Below are 15,382 nucleotides of genomic sequence, written 5' to 3'. Positions count from 1 at the left end.
TCTCTTCCCACAGGGAAAGCGCTTGATCAGTCTAATGATGAAGGCTAAGAAAGCCGCCATTAAAGAAAAGCTCTGGGCCCTAACCCAAACACCACCACCTCCAGCTCCACCGACACAACCCCCGGGGACTCCAGGGTCGACAACCCCTGCACCCCAATCTCCACCTCCACCAGCACTGCCTGCACAGACTGGAGCAACCCTGACCTACGTGGTTAATGGGTTGCAGTCCATCAAAGACAGGCTGACAAAGCTGTTGGAGGAGGTGGAGCATCTTCAGACTGTCACACAGCAACTCTGTGCTCTAAAGACTGCAACACCTTCTGCCTCCACAGCCAGCAGTCCCTGCTTTACCCCTACCTCAACCTTGCTACAGCCTGTGGCAAGTACATCCTCTGCTCCTCAAACCTGCAGGGAGAGTGCTGTGGCTGCTCCATCCTCTGCTCCGTCCTCTGCTCCTCATACCCGCCGGGAGGGTGCCGTGGCTGTTCCGTCCACTAGACGTGGGAGCCTCACGCCCAACTTAGGTGAGTATTACTGCTGTTTACAAGGAGACTATAAACATCCCACTCTTGTATTAAGACAGTACCATTTTCTTTTAGACCACCTGTTGGACTTATTTGAAGCAACCCTCTTAGGGCCCAAAGCATCACCAAAAGCACTGAGGAACATTAAGCAGAGGAAAGCTTATGTCAAATAGTTCCTCCTCTATATGTCAGGAGGGGGCACTGACATAAATATGACCCTGTTGTTTTTAAACGACATGGTAAAACTGAATGGGTATGTAGCTCTGCTTTGTCTTCTCCAAATCCAAGTCATAACACTCATCACCATGTTTACAATGCTCATCAATTCCATTATTTGGTCATCAGGTACCTCAATCAACTCAGTTCCACACTGAAGCCCACGAGCCAGGAACATGTCCTTATAGACATAGAGACCTTCCTGAAGTTCGTGAGGCTGGCTAATGTACCCAAAGTACGGATGACACGTACATTTTGGACAAGTTGGCTGCGTGGAAAAAGGGGTTAGGGGCACAAATCGTCCTGCAAAGATTGGAATATAAGAGAAAAAAGAAAGGTTTGTTTCAATGCAAAGAAGTTAAAATGGTTGATTCTCTATAACTCTGATGTGACTGTAACTTATCCTGGTTTTTCTACAGCTAAACTGATGGGAAGCAAGGACATCCTGTCATTCATTAAGCTGGCAGAAAACGGACTTGAGCTTGCCATCCGTGACCTCACCACAGACCCGAGCAACATGCTCTACCTGGCCCAAGCTGTTGGTCTGTTGGTGGGGGTTATGGCTGCCACAACAGGGCACAGAAAGTGCGTCTTCCTGGGCATGACAACAGATGATGTGTCGAAAGCCCAGGCATACAAAAAGACCTTTACAATCAGGGTGAGTTGTTTACTTATCAATGATGTAAGTTTTATGACGTAGAATACTTGGAACATATAGTGCCTTTTCCGGAAAAGGCACTATATGTTCCTTTTCCCCACCGTTCGCTCCTAAGCTCTATCCCCTCGGTCAAGCAGCTGTCCTGGGCATGTCTCTTTGGTACTTACCGCACGCTGGTCCATTTCCTGGAACTTGAACTCACCCACCCTTCACTCCTAACCTCTATCCCCTCGGTCAAGCAGCTGTCCTGGGCATGTCTCTTTGGTACTTACCGCACGCTGGTCCATTTCCTGGAACTTGAACTCACCCACCCTTCACTCCTAACCTCTATCCCCTCGGTCAAGCAACTGTCCTGGGCATGTGTCTGAGGTACTTACCGCATGGAGGTCTTATAAAGTAGAATTTCAGGAATCTAAAGTCCCTTTTACGGAACATCAACTTACCATCCAGCCATAAACTTTCCCCTCAGCCAAGCAACTCTCTGGGGCATAACACACTGTTGTAAAGTTGTCATCTAAATGTAAGTTGCTTTTTTATAAACTTTTTTTCTACTTCTTACTTTCACAGGTAGCTGATCACAAGACAGTGGAGACGTTTGGCCCGGCAATGGTGACAGTTACAAAGATCATGATGGGACACCTTAAGGCCTTTGGCAACGTGAGGCCACTCCTGCCTGGCTTCAGGAAACAGCCCAAGACCTTTTTCTTTACAAGCTCTGGTAAAGAAATGGAGAAAATGGGTGTGTACTTCACCAAAGCATGGAAGAACTTTGGTCTTCCAGGGGCCCCGACTCTTCAGGACCTTCGCACGGCGATATCAACATGGGTGTGTTACTTTTATCAATAGTGCCTGTTCCATAACAATAACATGAGCATATGTGTGTCCTATGATATATATATATATATATATATATATATATATATATATATATATATATATATATGCCTTTGACAGTGGTGATGATGTTCACCTACTCTCCTACAGGCTGATAGCTCTCTCACCTCTGAAGAGACAGAGAAAGTCAACAGGAGCATGTGCCATGACCCCAAGACTGCTCGTAAATTTTACGTGGTCAGTCCAGAAATGACACCACAGCAGGGACGGTCAGTCAGGCTCAGTATCCTGCGGTCCTTGGTAGACGCTGTCCACCTGCCAGTGACAGGACAAGGTGAGTCTTATAGAGCGTGTAATTATAGCTCTATAGCTATTGCATATTCTTGCTAGCTAGTCCTAAACTAAGTGTACCTAACCTAACTCACTTTCTTTCAAAATCATCAGAAGTGGAGGGCCAGGAGGAGGAGAGCAACCGTGAGGACTCCACTGCGGAGAGTCAGGAGGAGGAAGGGAAGGAGGAGCAGCAGCAGAAACAGCAGCAGCAGCAGCAAGAGGACTTCCAACAGGGGGACTCTCAGGTGGAGGGCCAGGAGGAAGGGGGGTTCCAGGATGAGGACATGGTGGAGGATACTGGTGAGGGAGAGAAACAGGCTGGAGACCCAGAGGAGCAAATATGCGACTTGACATTGTCTACGGACGATGAGGGAGAGATGGACGTGGCCCCAGGCCCCTCAGAGAAGAGAAAGACTTGCAAGGAGAGTGAGGGCATGTGGGACCTGGGTGAGGAACCCAACAGTGAGCCATCAAAGGGCGAGGAGCCCAACAGCGAGCCATCAAAGAGCAAGGAGCCCAACAGCGAGAAGCCCAACAACAAGGTATCAGAGGGTGAGGACACCAACAGCGAGGCATCATATAGTGAGTAGGACTCACGGTTTGACAATGTCTGTTCAGAGTACCGAAAGCTGTCCGACTCAGACACAGGAAATGACAGTGAAGATGATTCTCTGTGAGGTTATTATTGTTCTAATGCTGTACTGTACTGTACTGTATTGTTTTCATACAATATTTTGTTCTTTTAAACTACTGTTCTAATATTAATGGTTCATTATTTAGAATAATCAAAAGACAAACACTAAAACACATTGCCAATGGTTTACGGGACCATATTTCCACAAAACTGCCAATTCACTCCTAAACTTTGCCCTCTCTCAGGCAACTGTCCTGGGCATGTGTCTGAGGTACTTACCGCATGGGGGTCCAATTCCAGGAGCATGAACCTACCACCCGTTCACTCCTAAACTTTGCCCTCTCTCAGGCAACTGTCCTGGGCATATGTCTGAGGTACTTACCGCATGGGGGTCCAATTCCAGGAACATGAACTTACCCACCGTTCACTCCTAACATTTGCCTTCTGTTAAGCAACTGTCCTGGGCATGTGTCTGAGGTACTTACCGCAGGGAGGTCCAATTCCAGGAACATGAACCTACCACCCATTCACTCTTAAACTTTGCCCTCTCTCAGGGAACTGTCCTGGGCATGTGTCTTTGGTAGATACCCCATGGAGGTCCAATTCCAGGAACATGAACCTACCGCCCATTCACTCCTAACCTTTGCCATCTGTCAAGCAGCAGTTTGGCGTAGATTTTTTGGGGGGATGTGACTTTCTCCTTGGAAGTCTTATGATGTATGATGTAATAAACCTGGAAAAAGACAGAGTCTCTGTAATTACCAAATGACTTTTATTTTTGGATGTACATTTCCAAATACAAACATTACTCTTGTCTTATCATCATGCGAATTTGGTTTCAAACATTTTCAACAGATACTTTCATCCTGCTACATATCCGTAGGACTGCTGGGTTTCTATCCAGGACATGTTTGATTCTGCTCTTCGTGATGAGTTTTTTCTGGATGTACTTTTGGAAGACATGTCTGAGCATAGCGAGAAATTCTGGTGTAAAGTTGAGTGCTCTTCGTCGACCCTGAAGACATGAAAATGTAAGAAGGTTACCACTTTTATATCTATTAAGAGAGTTTATATGCTATTTCCGTTCTCCCATCTCTACTTACATGAGTGTTGATTCTATCGGGAAGTGGTGGTTGTTTGTTAGAAAGTCTATTTTTTCTTCCCGCCTGAAGTCCATGTGTATTTTTCCACTTTTCCTTTGGAACTTTCAGTCCATTTCCCACATTCTTCTCAGACTGGTTGACCTTTTGGAGTTTGTCCTTCTGTTTCTTCTATTTCTTCTTCTTCCTATTCCTGGACTGGGGAGTGGTGGGAGTGGTGGTGGTGGTGGTATCACCAGCCTAAGGAAACACTGTTATATATTTTTTGAATTAAGAAGTATTGCATTTCCCTATATTACACTGACTAAGGCACTTCCAGGAATTCTACTCACCACGTTTAATATCCGGGGGAGGACATGTTGTTCCAGGATTTCTTCCTCGTAATCACTGTCAGTGAAGTTCAACTATAAAACAACAACAACATCAACAACATACAAAATATAAAACATGGATATGGATCACTTCCACAATATCGACATGGACTTTCTGGATATCACCCTGGTTCCTCCAATATGCTTGCCATTACCAACTGGAAAGCATGCCCTCTCAGACTTAACACTTGGAACATATAGCCACAGGGCCTATGGTGGACAAGCCAACCCTTTTACACAAAGGCTAAGTAAACGTCCAGGAATTTACCTTGCGCTTTGTTTTCCCCTGCTGCAGTCGCCTCTGGTCTCCGACTGAATCATCTCAAAAGATCCGAGTCATTCCCCATAGTCTCCTTAATGGATATCATCTGCGGGAAACATGAGTATTTATAGGGTATGAATCCAATGACATCACCACGCAACAGCCAATCGCTTTAAACTCCATATCATAAACTTCCTGCTCAACAAAAGGGGAAAGCGCACCCAACAAAGCAAAAATCCAGGAATTCTACATGGTGCCACACCCTACTGTGAAGCTCTTGACACTTGGAACATGGAATTCCACAATTTCAACAGTCAAACCAAGCATTTCTATTGGCTCTTGAAATTACTTGCGGGCGGGGCCTTTTCTGACCAAGAAGTATATAAGAAGAAGCAATTCTGGCTGCGAGACAGACACTACCATGTACCGGCTTGCCTTCCAACTTTTTAACATGGTGCTAACAGCTAAAACACTGGAGATCCATACTAGAACCCACAGGATTTTGGAGACGGCTGAGGGAGAGAATGTGAAGCTCTACTGCGACTTCACCACTGCCCAATTCGATTTGGAGATCCATTACTTACCCAGCATTCACCCTTAACTTTACACCTCTCTCAGGCAACTGTCCTGGGCATGTGTCTGAGGTACTTACCGCATGGAGGTCCAATTCTAGGAACATGAACCTACCGCCCATTCACTCCTAACCTTTTACCCTCTCTCAGGCAACTGTCTCAGGCATGTGTCTTTGGTACTTACCACATGGAAGTCCATTTCCTGGAATGGAATTTGGACAAGATATAATTCCTGGAATTCGACAATAGAGAGACAGCGACCCCTGGTGGCCATTTAGTATATTTCATCAAAAATTTTCAGAGCCTGTAAAAATGTACAAAAAAAGATAAATTTTTAACAGCGTCCAGCCTCCCCATACACAACCATTGAAATCAGTTCCACAATAGCAACGCTGTTCTGCAATTTGCGTGTAGATTGCATAACCCTTAAGAATATGTCAGGTAAGTCTACATCCATTTAATGACCTTGTACGTCTACGTGAAAGAATACGTCAGGTAAGTCTACTTCTTGGAAAAGCACGTCTATATATATATATATTTATATGGGGCTGAGGTTGGACACACCCACTTGGAATCAGGTGACACCTAGTTCGTTTTCTGGAAAAAGCACCGACCGATTCAAGGAATATGACCTGATAACACAAAGGGCTTCGGGAAACGGATGTACATCGGGCGAGTGACACAGACGCACGCCCCGGGACGGTTACTTGACAGAGGGGGACGTTTTAGAGAGAAGAGTGGGTAAGTTCAAGTTCCGGAAGTACCACCAGGCTGTATGGTGGAATTCCAACTTTTCGACACGTACTCTCGCCCAAATGAATTTTTGGTGTGAAAATGATTACACTGTCTCTTGCTGCCATCTAGTGGATAAAAAAAAGAAGTGCAAAAGTCCAGTTTTTTTGGAAAAGGGTTTATTCGTCGAAAAAGCCAAATATAGCGACATGAAACGCTTTGACAGTTATGCAGGAAGCGTGAAATATTTATTTTCGCCGTTTTCGGCTGTCCAAAATGGACAACATAGAAGTTGTGAGGGTGTTAGTAAAATTCCACATAAGCGACGCCGCCACGCTGAGAATTCTCCCGATTTTTGACTAACCCCGAGCTACCAGGGTATAATTAGGGTAGGGGAGTAGTAGAAGGTTATGGTTAGGATTATGGATTTGTTTTTCAATCCACAGTCTCCCCTGTCTCTTTTCTGTTGGCCCTCTGTCCAAATGGCACACGTCTGGATGCCAGTGTTTTTCAGATGCTGTAACGACAGCATCTGGAAATGTGCCAGGGAGGTGGTCAATCTGCACTCTACAAAAGTGCGGATGTGCTGTTGAAGTCGTATTAATACAGTTTTCCCCATTTCCCCCACACACACACATCTTCCCTCAGATTAGAGCTGTGGAGGCTGGACTCGCCCATTACTGGTCATCCAGCACCCCTATGTGGATTAAATAGGAACTTCCTTTGGTTCTTCTGCGTCCTGGTTCCTGTCCTGGGACCACTGCTCAACTGCTTCGGTGGAGGACACGGCAACAAGACTTAAGGGAGCGAGAGGTGCCTAGGTTTACTATTCAGTGGATGTGAGAAGTCTACTGGGTACCCTCTCTGTCCCTGTGAAAACAATTGATCTGGGACTTGATTATACTTTAAGAAATGTGCCTGGAATGGTATTTGACTTTATGCAGTATTGCGTGTGTTTATCTTTGATAGAAGTTAGACTTAGATCTTGGTGAGTAGTCTTTTATTGATTGTTTTTATTTTGTCAAAAAAACCTGTTATGTCCAGGAAATTAATTTCATTCTGGTGTATGTTATATTTTAATTTCATTGAAGGGTAGTGATTGTTGGAAATCCTAATAAACTCATGAAAACTATCTTTCCCGTGTTCCCCCTCTCCTGTGATGTCATCAAGGAAGCGTCACTGGAAGGTGGGTTTTAATTGACCTTTGGCTAACCTCTCTCGCTCCCGTTCGCTCATATAAAAACTAGCATAAGGAGAAGCGTGCCTGTGTCCCCTCGCCGTGCTCTCCACCTGTGAGTATTGTTGGTTAGTTTATACAGAATCGTTACATTCCAGACTTATTTCGAACATTTATAGATCGGTCGAAAATGTCGGATGGAGAGCCCCCGCGGCCGGAGAAGCAACCGTAGACCTGGATGGGAGGTAAGTGGGGTTAGAGTTAGGAGGAGGAGGAGAGGGGAAAAGGTCAATTATGGGAGGGGGTAAGGTAGGGGGAGAAGGGGAGGGGTGGGTCAGAGGTCTCGGATCATTCAGCTCGGGCTGGGGGCCCTTATCCACGGCTCCCGGAAGCCCTCCTCCAGCGTCCTGATTAAGCTGTGAATAAATCATAAATTTATTTGTGATTCTGTGCACCAGAGCCGGAATATGCGTCCAGCTGTCTCCGGGGTTCAGTGGATATTATCCGCTGCTGTAAATAACTGGTTTGACGGCAGCGACCCCAGGAAAGGAAGATGACTGGAAATGAACTTGTTAATGACATTCAGGTTGTTCTGTTGTTCCTGCGGGAGGAGAGGTGAGTAATAATTAATGATGGGGAAAAGGATGTTTGCGTTAGGAAAAACCGATTGGGCTTTCCTGTACACGAGGCGTAGTTGTTTAATAGATGTTTTCTGTGGGTCTTGATCCCTGTTATTTATCCCTATGGACAGCACCACCAACTTCACCAGAGGGTGTTCAGGTGTTTTTTCCAGAACATGTTGAAAATGGTAGAACGCCGCCCCGGGGTAGCTATCTATCTGGATGTTTTTGTTATTATGTGGTGGCATACGGTTAAGATTTGAATCCCCCAAGAACCAAATGGGTTTTTTTCCTTTAAAGTTCCAGTCCAGGATTTTCAGAATCAGAATCAGAAAACTTTATTACCAGGTACGTTACACATACAAGGAATTTGACGTGGTGTTGTTGGTGCAAGTTTGAACAAGAAAAGAAAGTTTTAATACTAAAATAAGAGAAAGAGGAAGTACTAAGTGGAAGAAAGTCTGTACAAATAATAACAATATAATGTGCAATGTTGCAAAGTGGATGTAGTGCAGAGGTAATAATGCCTTATAGGAGCGTTAATATAACGCATACAGTACAGAGCTGAATTATGTTAATGTAACATAGTCTGTATTGGGGAAATGAGGGTCCTAAAATCTACCACCATCTCCACTGTCTTCGCTGTGTTCAGCTCCAGGTTGTTTTTGGAGCACCAGGACACCAGTTGGTCAATCTCCCACCTGTATGCAGACTCATCCCCGTCAGAGATGAGACCAATGAGGGTGGTGTCGTCTGCAAACTTCAGCAGCTTGACAGACTGGTGACTGGAGGTACAGCTGTTGGTGTACAGGGAGAAGAGTAAAGGAGAAAGAACGCAGCCTTGAGGGGAACCGGTGTTGATGGTCCGGGAATCAGAAATGTACTTTCCCAGCTTCACATGCTGCCTCCTGTCTGACAAGAAGTCTGTGATCCACCTGCAGGTGGAGTCAGGCACGTTCAGCTGGGAGAGCTTGTCCTGCAGCAGAGCCGGAATGATGGTGTTGAAAGCGGAACTGAAGTCCACAAACAGGATCCTGGCGTAGGTTCCTGCAGAGTCCAGGTGCTGGAGGATGAAGTGGAGGGCCAGGTTTACTGCATCGTCCACAGACCTGTTGGCTCTGTAGGCGAACTGCAGGGGATCCAGGAGTGGGTCAGTGATGGCCTTGAGGTGGGTCAGGACGAGGCGCTCAAAAGTCTTCATGACTACAGAGGTCAGGGCGACGGGTCTATAGTCATTAAGTCCTGTAATCCTTGATTTCTTGGGGATGGGGATGATGGTGGAGGTCTTGAAGCAGACTGGCACGTGACATGTCTCCAGTGAGGAGTTGAAGATGTTAGTGAACATCGGAGACAGTTGATCGGCGCAGTGCTTCAGGGTGGATGGAGAGATGGAGTCAGGACCGGCTGCCTTGCGGGGGTTCTGCCTCCTAAAGAGTCTGTTTACATCTCTCTCCAGGATGGAGAGGGATGCAGTTGTGGTGGGGGAGGAGGGGCTGTTGGGTTGGAGCTGGTAGGTGGTGACATGGGGGATGGTGTCCCCTTAATGGGGGGATGGTGTCCCCTTCCTGGCCTTGTGCTGGCACGGGAGATACACAGCCCCCAGTGAGTGGCTGGGGGTCGATGCACCCGCCGCCCCAGTCACCGGCTCATCTGTGTGGTGCCCAGAAATCGAGGCAGTGCTCACCGGGGGTCCCATTGAGGTGTTTTGGGTGGGCTCAGACTGGGTCACTCTGCCATGCAGGTCAGTATGATTATACTTTTGTGACCCTTGAGTCATCATATTTACTCCCACCACTTTCGGACAGGTTTCACCCCCATGTAGGTTGTTTGGAGGCAGCCCTCACTCTTATTTCTCTTTTCTATAGAGGATCTCCTCATCCTGTTGATTGGCACAAAATCATCTTCAGATGAAGGTGACTGCGATCTTTGTTCCCTATCCCGTCCCCGCTGGAGGGGGTGCTGAGGGGCCGCTGGGCGGGAGGCTGGGGGGGCTTGTGTAGCTGAAGGATTTTGGATTATCTTCCCTGTAGGGAGACACACAACAGGCGAGAGGGTCAGTGGGGGAGGAGCATCTCTTAATCTCTCTGTAGAGATAATTTCGTGTATTCTCTCTCCCACAGGTGTTGACTGGGAATTTCTCAAGCCAATCTGTTACAGTTTACTAGGTGGTTCACCCTCACCTAATTGATGTGCTTCTGTTGGCTTCTCCTCACCCCCTGTCTGCTCGCCCATCACGTTGAGCTGAAATGGTGGCACTCCCTGTGGCTCGAGCAAGAGCGGGAACTCCTCCCTGTCCTCCAGATCCAGGCTGGATGGAGTGTCTCCCGGAGACTCAACAGAAGATGAAGGCAGCGAGTCCGAGATATGGGAGGGCTCTCCAGAAAAGCACGAGCAGTTTCAATTGTTGACTGGGTCAATCTGGTTTTATACCGCTTTTTGGCCCAGCCGGTTGCGATTTGAAATGCTGTCTCGTTGAGAGGTAACTGATTGTATTCTATTAGGATTTTGAGATAATGGTCTTGGAGGATGGAGAGGTTATTCTGCATCCACTGGTGTGTTTTCTTTCACCACAGTCCTAACCTGCTCTGTGGGAGAACAGGGTCTGATAAACATTGTGAGTATTCACATGTCTGAGCATACCCTTCGGTGGAGTTTGGGTGAAGATAGCCTTATCAATGATAGTCTTGTGATGAATGGCTTGAATCCTCCCCGGATCCCAAGTTGATTCTTCTCCCCAGGATCCAGATGCCCTAGGGAATGCATTGTGTCAGCAAGTGTCCTCACAAATATATAAGTACCAGTATGTGTGTGTGAGTGTGTGTGTGTTTGTCCTTTGATGCCTTTGATGTATCAACATTCTACAGCCTGATGTCACAGGCTGCAGTAAGTGGACACACAGCCAGAGACAAGTTCAGAAGTCAAACAGGAGCAGAAACAGTTGGACTGGACAGGACTTGCTCATGATTTAGGAAGAAAGAAGCACTCAGATATTTCTGCACAATTATTGACAAGGAAGGGAGGAGCTACTGCTGTTACAAGGACAAGAGGAAACTACAGGAAAGTCCAGATCACCTCCAAGGTTTTCAGTAAGTCAGTACATGTTAGTAGTTCATGTCAGTGTCTAGAAGTTAATGTTTTGAAATGTTTTGTCCAAATGATATGTTCATGAAATTGGGACGACAAGTAATCATACCCATAAGCCCAGTGATTTGATTGTGTGCTTATCATTCATGGACAATGTTGAGTGTTTTTTAATGCTGATCATGACTGTGAGATATTCTCATGGTTGCTCAACTTCTTAATTTTTTTTTGGTGTGATGCACTGTAGTTTGTGTTAAAGGAAAGGATTTCTAGGAAGTCTGTACTGTCTGCAACAAGATCCTTTCTAAAGAAATTCTAATGGAAATGATGGAGCATAAAATCCACAGTCCCTGTCCTGTGGAAAAGTTGACTTCCAGAGTTGAAAAGAAGCAAACATGAGGCTTCAACAGTCTGAGTAGATCAAGTTTCTATCTTCCAGGTATTTTTAGTCCAAAATTCTCCTCTTTGTGTTTCTACACCTAATGTTTCCTTACAAAGCTGTGGTGGAGAGATGGCAACACACAGAGGAAATTCTACACTAAAAGACAAACATTTGAAGATTCCCACTTGATTTTCTTGGTGGTGAATTTTGGAATTACTGTTTGCATAGAAATAGGACTGTGGATTTTGTGGCCTATCATTTCCACAGAAATTGTTTAAAGAAGGGATCTCCTGGCAGCCAGTATGGACAGCAGGAAGAATTAGATCAAACACCAGTGCTTTGAATGTGGAAATGGGAATGTGAGTATATCTTTAAGTGATTTGGCTTTTTTATGCCTTTATTATGGACAGTAGAGAGATGACAGGAAATCAGGTGGAGGCAGAGGCATCAATGTTTCCAGTGGAAACTGAATTAGGGATGTTGTGGTAGATGTTCAGAAGCTTAAGGTTGTTACAGAGGTGCCCTGAAAAGTAGCACATTATGGGCTTTTTCCATTGGCACATAAGCTGTGATGGCATGCATTTCCATTACAGCCTCACAGGAGTTAGCAGGGTAGCTGTGCCAAATTGCACTGTGTTGGTCCTGCTTGGTAGCAGAGCTGACCATTGCCAACCTATGACATTCTCCTCCCTTTAGCTGTGTCTGCAGTTGCTACACTCCTGTGTGTCTATGCTGTAGACTAGAAAGAAAGCTCTGTTCTTAATTCTCTCTGTTTTCAGCTCTCAAGACTTTTGCAGCTTCTACCTGAACCTCTGTGATCTGGGGTTTACTTTCACTCCTCTGTTCCAGTTTGGACTTTCAGACATCAGCCTTATTTCACTGTTTACTGATCATTTTCAGCCACATCACAGCTGTTATGTTACTACTAATGCAAAGCAAACTTTTTGCTGTTTCTTTTAAACTAGGAAAAGGTTGTAAGAAAATGAAATGTGTTTCTCAGTGAGTTAGCATCACTTTATTAGTGGTTCAGATGAACAAATCAGTTTGCTGTGCAGTAAAGTGGAAGAAACACTTGCAGCGTTCCAGCACAGCTTTAGTGATAGTGGCTGTTCACAGCATGGCTTAATGTGAGTACACCTCCACAATGGAAAACACAATTTGTTATAGGAGTATATTGATTTTATATGTCACATTTCCAGGCCACTCACCTTCCCAGTTTAGTGTAAGGAAGCTGGCATATTTGTTTGAAAAGCTTGCACTGTGGTTTTGGAAGCCACGCCTCATTGTGTCTTGTGGCCCCAGTCAAGTTCACTGCATCCCAAACAATACGTTCCCTTTTGAAACCAGAATGAAAGTTTTGCGTTCATGGTGATATATACCTCTGATTCTTGGAAATTTGGATAAAACTGGTTTTAATTCTGAAAATAAAGTTACTTTAATATTCACTTTATACAAAATTTTAAACTGTTGTACATATACTCTTCTAAAAGATCTAACATCATACATCATCTACTTTAAGCAAATTAGGAAAAGTAATGTTTTTTTATTTAACAAACATATTTTTTGATTAAAAGAGACGAGTACTTTAATAACTCAACAGCAATGAAGAAAAAATGTAAGCATATTCATTTAAAACAAATTAAAACTGCCTCTGACGGTGGTGACAGTGGCCTCATTACAACATACAATTCCAAAATTTATACCACTCAAGTCAATGACTTCTTGTTTAAGAACTTTATTTAACAATTTATTCCAAAAAAAAAGGTGTAAGGTACATTTAGGCAATATCATTTTTTAACCCCACTCCCATAACATCAAATATCAAATCATCATAATAAAAAATAAAGTCATTAACACTATAAACTGTATATTGGACATGAAAAACAGATAAATGAATAACTACATCTTACAGTCTCTTTTTCCATAAACTGAAATATCTCAAAATATAGAAAGCATTCTGTATAAATACCACAAAACACATCTGGCACAATAATAACAATAATTGAAATGTGAACTCCTGTGAGTATTCCCTGACAGTATTACATCACACATTTAGCTTTGTCAAGAAGTATAGTGTATGTGTTTCTGCTCTATGAAGTCCATGACTTCAGCAGACAGACTGCATATCTCCCTTGTCCTTCTTGCACGACCTGGTGATGACAGTCCCACAAGTTTGACCAGAATATGGTCAAATGGTATGAAGCACATACTGTATCTTTTGCACCTCCTTTTGGATGGAATCATGTGTTGGGCCCATGAGGGTGGAAAAATTCCACTTCCACATCTTGATGATGAGCGTCCACAGTGAGAGCCTTTGCTACCCACCAGTGCAGGTCATAAATGACCACAAGCCAATCTCCACTCTCTCTGAACTACATCGGCAGATAGATCTGTCACAGTCCTGTCAGGACCGCTCTTGGTCAGTGGCTTTTGCACCATTGGCTCTTGCTCACTTTCCTCTCATTCCATTTTCTCTTACTCACTTTCCTCCCATTCCATTTTCTCTTACTCACTTACTCCTCCCATTCCATTTTCTCTTTACTCACTTCCCTCCTGTTCCATTTCCTCCATCAACATTGCCAAAGGACCTTTCCTCTTTTGCATTGGTATAGGACCATCATCCTCAACCTGTGCTCTGGGTGTGTTGGCAGTCAACTGGAATATGGTTGGGCTGAAACACTCACATGTCTGTGGCTCACTGCAGAAACAGGACAGTGACCTGCAATGGATCTCAGAGTCGTTTTGGTGTGTCGGTATGACCTGATGGAGTTTCCTTGTTGCAGGTACAGATGTTAGTGGTAGAGAAAGGAGCGCATCATATGGCTGCATGTCAGCTTCAGTAATGATATAGAGCTTAGTGCTGGAGAGGCTTCTGCCAACCATATCATAGAAAATATTCCCATTCACAGTGTCATTCCCCTGCAGTATAAGGCTGTCTGCAGTCCTTTTCACAGTACCTCCTATACCATCTGGTGCTCCCTTCCCATGTGAGGTGGGGAAGAAGTTCCAGATTGTTCTCTTGAAACCTAGAGTTGGAGGGACACTGCAGAGGAGAGAAAAGTTATTCTTGTTTTTGTATTGCTTGCTGGGACCATCTGACCAAAAGTGAATTGTATCAACTTTTGGAAACTTTCAACAAATATCTTTCAGGACTGGTTCCATGTGAGTCCAAATGGCAGATGCATCTTGTCGCTTGGATTCTGATTCTGTGCAAAAGCCTGTCTTCTGTTCTTTTGTATAGTACATGCCAGTGTGCAGGTTGAGCTGTGGGAGGTTCTGACCAAAGTGGCATGACTGCACCTCAGAACTATACTTGCATCTCCATCCCTCAGAAAAGTCCACATGCACAATTACTGTGCTATCATTGCACTCCTCAATCATGCTCCTATACTCTCTGGTCTGGTTCTGAACACATGTGTTTTGAACATCTGAACAAAACATTCCACAAAATGAACTAAACTAGACACTGACATGAACTACTAACATTTACTGACTTACTGAAAACCTTGGAGCTGATCTGGACTTTCCTGTAGTTTCCTCTTGTCCTTGTAACCGCAGTAGCTCCTCCCTTCCTTGTCAATAATTGTGCAGAAATATCTGAGTGCTTCTTTCTTCCTAAATCATGAGCAAGTCCTGTCCTTACTGCAGCCTGTAACATCAGGCTGTAGAATGTTGATACATCAAAGGCCTCAAAGGACACACACACACACACTCACACACACACTTGTCTTAATATAGTTGTGAGGACACATGGTGCCATAATGCATTCCCTTGCCCCTTAACCTAACCTAACCTAACCTTAACCATCATAACTGAAAGCCTAACACTAGTAGCTCTTTTCACAACGACAGACGCAGGTCGGTTCCTTCAAATATGGGCGTTTATT

The 15,382-nt window shown here is 44.7% G+C and overlaps 1 long non-coding RNA gene across 1 annotated transcript; it reads left to right on the top strand.

The window, feature by feature from the left end:
* Positions 1-467: 467 nt before the first annotated feature.
* Positions 468-953, top strand: LOC121192621. The gene is made up of 3 exons (XR_005895226.1): positions 468-524; positions 600-777; positions 870-953. It is a non-coding gene; the product is annotated as an uncharacterized LOC121192621 (long non-coding RNA).
* The last annotated feature ends 14,429 nt before the right edge of the window (positions 954-15,382 follow it).

The sequence above is a fragment of the Toxotes jaculatrix genome, chromosome 2 (genome assembly GCF_017976425.1).
Source record: "Toxotes jaculatrix isolate fToxJac2 chromosome 2, fToxJac2.pri, whole genome shotgun sequence".
Lineage (NCBI taxonomy): Eukaryota > Metazoa > Chordata > Actinopteri > Toxotidae > Toxotes > Toxotes jaculatrix.
Note: the sequence above shows the minus strand (reverse complement) of the source record. Positions and strands in the feature narration are given on the sequence as shown.